Source organism: Physeter macrocephalus, chromosome 8 (assembly GCF_002837175.3).
Source record: "Physeter macrocephalus isolate SW-GA chromosome 8, ASM283717v5, whole genome shotgun sequence".
Classification (NCBI taxonomy): domain Eukaryota; kingdom Metazoa; phylum Chordata; class Mammalia; order Artiodactyla; family Physeteridae; genus Physeter; species Physeter macrocephalus.
The window spans coordinates 136,128,899-136,135,114 of NC_041221.1; positions in this window are offsets into that span (position 1 = coordinate 136,128,899).

Below are 6,216 nucleotides of genomic sequence, written 5' to 3' on the forward strand. Positions count from 1 at the left end.
ATGGCTCACGGGCCCAGCCGCTCCGCGGCATGTGGGATCCTCCCGGACCGGGGCACGAACCCGTGTCCCCTGCATCGGCAGGCGGACTCCCAACCACTGTGCCACCAGGGAAGCCCCCCATATTTTTTCTTAATAGTGCTTTGCCATTGCTTCAGAGAATAGCCAGCTAAGCCTGTATCTGCAGCTTGCTCACAAGGTAGGCTGGAAACAGCTTTTCTAACTGAGGTAAAAGGTGCCAGACAAATCGTTCATTCATTCATTCATTCGCTCACTCATTCATTCCATGTCCCCTATATGCCAGGCCTACCGAGTGCCCCGTGCCAGACTAGGGGCATGGCGTGGTGAGTGACGCTGGTGTGCTCAGCATTTTTATCCAGGTAGAATCAGGAGCTAAGGGTCACCAGAATTCGTCTTGGAGAGCAAAAGGAATTCCTAAGCAAGACCTTTCCCGTGTGCAGGCCTGGGAGAAGGGTAGGGAGGGTGAGGGTTTGGCAGGAGGGTTCCTGGTGGTCGCCAGCTCCAGCTGCTGTCCTGGTGGGGCAGGCCACTGGGACGGCTGTGAGGTTGTGCCTCGTCAGGAGGCAGTGCCCCCGGCCCTCCTGGGTCATCTCCCAGCAGCCTGGCATCCACAGGAGGTGGCCCGGCAGTACCTAAGGGAAACAGACACCTCTTTTACCCTATTTCCCTGTCACTTGTTGGTTCTTCAAAAAGACCTCAGTTCATTGTGTAGAAGGAAAAACTGTCTATAGACTCTGCTAGCAGCCTTACATAATGCCCATGTTGCTTCCAGGTGTCTCAGCAGTTAGGGAGTCCTGCCTTCTGTCCTTCAGGTCTCTGTCTTGGGAGTAACAACAGCAGCTAACAAAAACCAAGAGCCTGCTGTATACTGGGCACTGGCCTATGTGGCTTAACTCATTAAGTCCCCAAAAACCCAATGACGGAAGAGGAGCTATTATTATTCCCATCTTACAAGTGAGGAAACTGAAGCTAGGAGAGGTTGTCACCCTTCAAAGTGGCACTGAGAGCGGACCCCGGGGGATACGACTCTACAGCCACCTCTCCTCATCTCCACGGTGTTTCTTGGCGAGCTGCTAGGAGGCTGGAGTCTGTTTGTGCTGTGATCTCAGGGGCGCTCGTTCTCCAAACTGGCGGGGCTGTAAATAAACCCACCGCTTTGGGCAGCTGAACCCTGCTCAGTGGATGGGGAGCAGTCAGCTGCCTTCCGTCCTTCCTGACATGTTGGAGGCTCCCTGCGTACCCTCTCCACCTCCAAGGCTAATCTCACCGAGTTTCCCACCTCAGCCTTTCATAGCAAGGATTAGCCTGTCTCTTCCTGTTTCACTGGAAAGGTGGTTGGTCATGCTGTTGGAGACTTGTTTTCGGATTCAGCTTCAGTGACAAGCTGGCTAGAACTAGTAGAGTTGACCATGGAAGGAAGTTGTCTTCCTGAACTCCAGCCCTGCCTGCCTAACAGAGTTCTAGTCACAGCCCTGCAGGCCAGGCCCTCGCCTCCCCTTCTCCCCTGGGGAAGTCTCTGGCCTCGCGTTTGCCAAATGGCCCAGCTCAGTGGATGTGGTGGTAGTTTTCAGGACCCTTGGTGGTTGACTTTTGGGTGGCTTGCGGTGGTGTTACAGAACAGCAGGGACTGTTGGGGACTGCCTGGCGGAGCCCAGGCCCCCCCCCACCCCACACACACGCACAGTTCTTTCCAGATCTATAAGGATGACCTTTGGTGCTGTGAAGTGGTGGGAGGTGTGCTTCAGGGGGCAGAGGGTGGGGTGGGGGGCACTCGTTACAAGTCAGGTGTGCCTTGCTTGAATCACCTGCTCACCACGCTCACTGAGAGTGGCTCTCCTGTCCCATCCCTCCCTCAGAGCTCACCGTGTACCAGGGCTCTAAACTGGGGTGCCTTCAGGTGAAAATACAGCTATTTTTACTGTCTGCCAAATTAAGCTTGACCAAGGAGGAAGAAAACAACCTCGGGCGTTTTACATAAATGTGTCTGCTAGGACTGTTAATCAGTAACTCAGGAACCTGGTACGTGCAGAAGCCAGTTGTGGTCTGTATACCTAAGATAAAGACACGTTTTGTGTTCAATAGAAGCGATATGGTGGTGTTTGCCTTGTTAGAAAATGCAGCAAGACCTATCTGGATGAGGCTCCTGAGGCCGGCACTCAATGTGAGTCAGGCTCATATTGCCGATGGCAGAGCAGCCTGTGCCTGTCTGTACCGGGGCACTAATTGTAAGAACCCGCAGCCACTTCCGTGGTGATCTCTGCCCATCTGGGCCCATTCCAAAGAGCCAGCTCTCCTCAAAGGAGCCTCTCCACTTTTTTCTGTAACCCAGTGCCTGAAACCAGAAAAATAATTTTCCTGGTCTCTGTTTAGCATCCAAAATCATGGCAGTTGTTGTCTTATATTCAGGGGCCGCTGACAGTGGGAGTTTGAGGCTTCTGAGTCTATTTCTGTTCTACTCCTACCTTTTCTCTCCTTGCTTTGTTTCTGTGATTCCCTGGTTCCAAGCGTCTTTCCTGCTGCTTAGCAGGGTATGAAATAATAGATCGTGCAGTTCATCACCATCACCACCACTCCCTCCTTGGGGCAGGGGGTGTCGGGCCATGATGACTCCATCAGTCAGGAGAAGCCAGGGCTGTAGCACAGCCTGGGCCAACCTAAAATGCCGCCTGTTTCTGGGTGAGCTGCTCACTAGCCAGCATTTCTTTAAATTTTCTTGTAAAGGAAGGAAAACAAGGACAGGGCAGTAGTAGGATTGACATTCCTCTCTCCTTAGCTCATTCTGAAAGGCCCTGTCCTGATTCTGGATTCTAGTTGTTGAATATTGGTCCCCCCGCCCCCCAGTATGGCATGTCACCATGCACTTCCTCAGATAGGTCGTTGGTTCTTATTTCCAAGGTGTCTGTGAGCTGCCTGAGTCAGGGACCGTGTCTTTCATCCCGGACTCCCCTGCAGGGTTGGCTGTGTCAGGGAGATGAGGAGTGAGCATGTGGGGTGGGAGGGAGCCTGAGCAGAGTACCCGCCACCACAGCAGCTTCTCTCTCCTGCAGCACGTCCTCTGCGAGGTCTGGCTGGAGAGGTCCGGAGGGGTCTTCGGGCTGGAGGGCAGGTGGGCACCTGGCAGACAGAGCGGACCTCCTTTTTTTGATGACTGTGATGGGCGTCTAGCTGTCTGGCCTCAAGGGCAGCCCGGGGGACGGCGAGATCAATCACACCACCAACCCAGGAGAACCGAAACAGCTGCGGGGACACAACGTCCCTGAGCCACCAGCCTATAGACCTTTGCCTCCTGCAAATGCAGCTCCCATATCTGTTTCCCCGCAGGGTGTTGAGATGCCTGGAATCCTCATGAATAAGCGGAGGATGAAAGAACGTAGGGTATCATTTTAACCACTTTTAAGTGTACCGTTTGGTGGCATTAAGTCCGTTCACGTTGTTGTGCAACCATCACCGCCGTCCATCTCCATAGCGTTGTTCGTCAGCCCAAACTAGAACTCCTTACCCACTAAAAAATAAATCCACTCTCCAGTCCCTGGCAACCACCTTTCTACTTTCTGTCTCTATGAATTTGGCAGCTCTAGGTACCTCATGTAACAGGAATCATACGGTATTTGTCCTGGTGTGACTGGCTTACTTCACTTAGCAAAACGTCTTTAAGGTACACCCATGTTGTAGCAAATGTCAAAATTTCTTTCCTTTCTTAGACTGAAGAATATTCCGTCATATGTAGAAACATGTTTTATTTATCCTTTCATCCATCGGTGGACACTTGGGTGGCTTCCACCTTTTGGCTGTTGTGAATATGCTGATGTGCACATGGGCGTGCAAATACCTGTTCAAGCACCTACTTTCAATTCTTTTGGGTACAAGTTGTAAAGCACAGGAGCAGGATGTCTTTTGAAGGTCAGTTTCTGATGACTCACCCTTCTCCACTGAGGGCTAGACTCACAGGGCAAAAGGTAGCTTTACTCACTGCCTAATTTTAGACTCCAACATAACCACCACTGGTCACTTGTAACATCAGGCTTCATTTTGATATTTGATAGGCTTTCACAGCATGTTAAAATTCCAGTTTTACATATTACCTGTCACTGACCACACTTAGCTGGCCACTTCCTTGTGACTGTGGAGGCACCCTTGTCACTCGGTGGTGGGCATTGACACTAGGCAGTGCACCGCATTACACCCAGCTTGCTCCCGGGGGTGCAGGCTCTTGATGACTTTGCCCCTCCTAACCTGAGTTGGGCTGGTCTTTTGGTCTCGTCCCCAGACCTGGCTCCGTCCTGGGGCCCGAAACCCTGAGCCCATTGACAACTGAGGATGTTGAGGTCACTTGTCTTCTACTCGCAGCAGCTTTGGGCAGGCGTGGTGTTACCCCCCAGGTCTGCTGGTTCTTGTCATCTGTTTTCGTTTCATCCAGTTCTTACACAACATTTAACGTTATTAGAATTATACATAATTTCTTTCCTAGGAAAGTAAAATACTTTTCTGAAATACCTTGGCATTTGGAGTTGCTGCAAGAACTGGTGTTCCCTGCATCAGCTTAGAACCAGCCCTAGGTCCCCCATCTGGGGGATGATGGGCTTTCGATGGATTCACCTGTCCTGTTCATGCATGGCTCTCTCTACCTCTGGACGAGACTTCCTTTGGCCAGCGCCTATCTGTATTTGTCAGACGGGTTAGGAAGTAGAGATGGGAGCACAGGGAGAAGACCTGCACCCTGCACTTGAGGACCTCATAGTCTAGTTACAGCATTTAGAAACCCTGAGGATAAACTAGCCATTTCTGAGGCAGTCCTGTTTTCTTATCTTTTCCAGTGCCGCAAGTAAAAAGAAAGCATTGCCAGCCTACAGAGGGAAAGGCTCCGGCTTTTACCCCCCAGGCTCTGTTCTGGGCCCTGTACCACATGTACTGTACACGTAGCCTCCCCTTTTCATCTAAGGACTTCCCTCGGGCCCATCTCTGTCTCGGTGCTGCATTCTTCTTAAGGACTGCTTGGTATTTCTAAGACCAAGGTTTTTGGATGATTGTAATGATAGTGTGATAGCAGCAATTCAGAGTCAGAAAGATCCTTGATGGGCTGGGCCAGGTCAGGAAGGCTTCTCGGAGGAGATGCACTGAGCCCCAGCTGGTGGGTCCGGTCCTGTCAGCGATGCAGAGGAGGAGGAAGGCGGCCTCTGTTACTTTTCTCTTCTGCTGCTCTCGGGGCTGACTGGTGCTTTCTCCTGCTCTGGCACGTGGCATCAGTACACGCTTAGTACTGTGCCGCCATTTTAGTGCCCTGATGGTCGCCTTATTGGGCTTGGTTTTAGATGCTGGAGGATGAAGGGAGGAGTTTGCCAGACAGCGGATTAGATGCTTCTCAGAGGATCTGAAAGATCTGTGTGAGGTGTGGAAGAAGAGCCTTTCACATAGTAACCCAACCTGGAGCAAGATCTCTGGCCTAAACCCTGGGAGCTAATGAATCAGGCAGCTATTTCTGGAGCTGACCTGGAGGAGAGGCAGGTGAGCCATTTCTCTGGCAGGGAGAGAAGGAAGAGGCTGTTAAGGGTGCACAGCCGGATCTGGGAGGCAGGCAGGCATCTCTGCTCAGGTGTCACATTCTGTCCGGGAAGGCTGAGGACGAGCAAGTGGTCTGGGAGGGACTGTGGGGTCGGTGCCACAGAGCCTTCAGGTCTTTAGCAGGTGGGTGGGTTGTCACTAGGCATGGGCCTGGCAGTCAGGATGCAGGTGTGTCTCTGGTCCTTGGGTTACAGCCCTTGTGCTGTTGTCCTGTTTGTTCCCATGCTAACCGGGTCCCTCTTCTGTCCCAGGCTCAGCATATCAGCTCCCGTCCACTGTCCTGGGCTCTCCCTGAGGTTTCCAGAGTCACACTTCCCAAAGATGTAACCATGTCTCCCCAACCCTGAACCTGGGCTCTGATACCATGTGGTTGGTTGAGGACAAAGGAAAATTGACAGGGACTGTGTGTGTTTGTGTGTGTGTGTGTGCGCGCGCACGGGCAGTTGGGGTGAGAGCAGGGCCCGGAGTTGCTGGCAGTTCTCCCTCCAGCAGTCGTCCGTCCTCCTGCTGTGGCGCTACTGGAGGTGGCCTGGCTCTCTTCATCTGCCCCCTCCCCTCATAGTGGCTTTGGGCACACCCCTCCCTTGCACTGGACCTGTTAGCTTCTGCCCAGTGAAGGGCTAGCTGACTTTGCAGGCC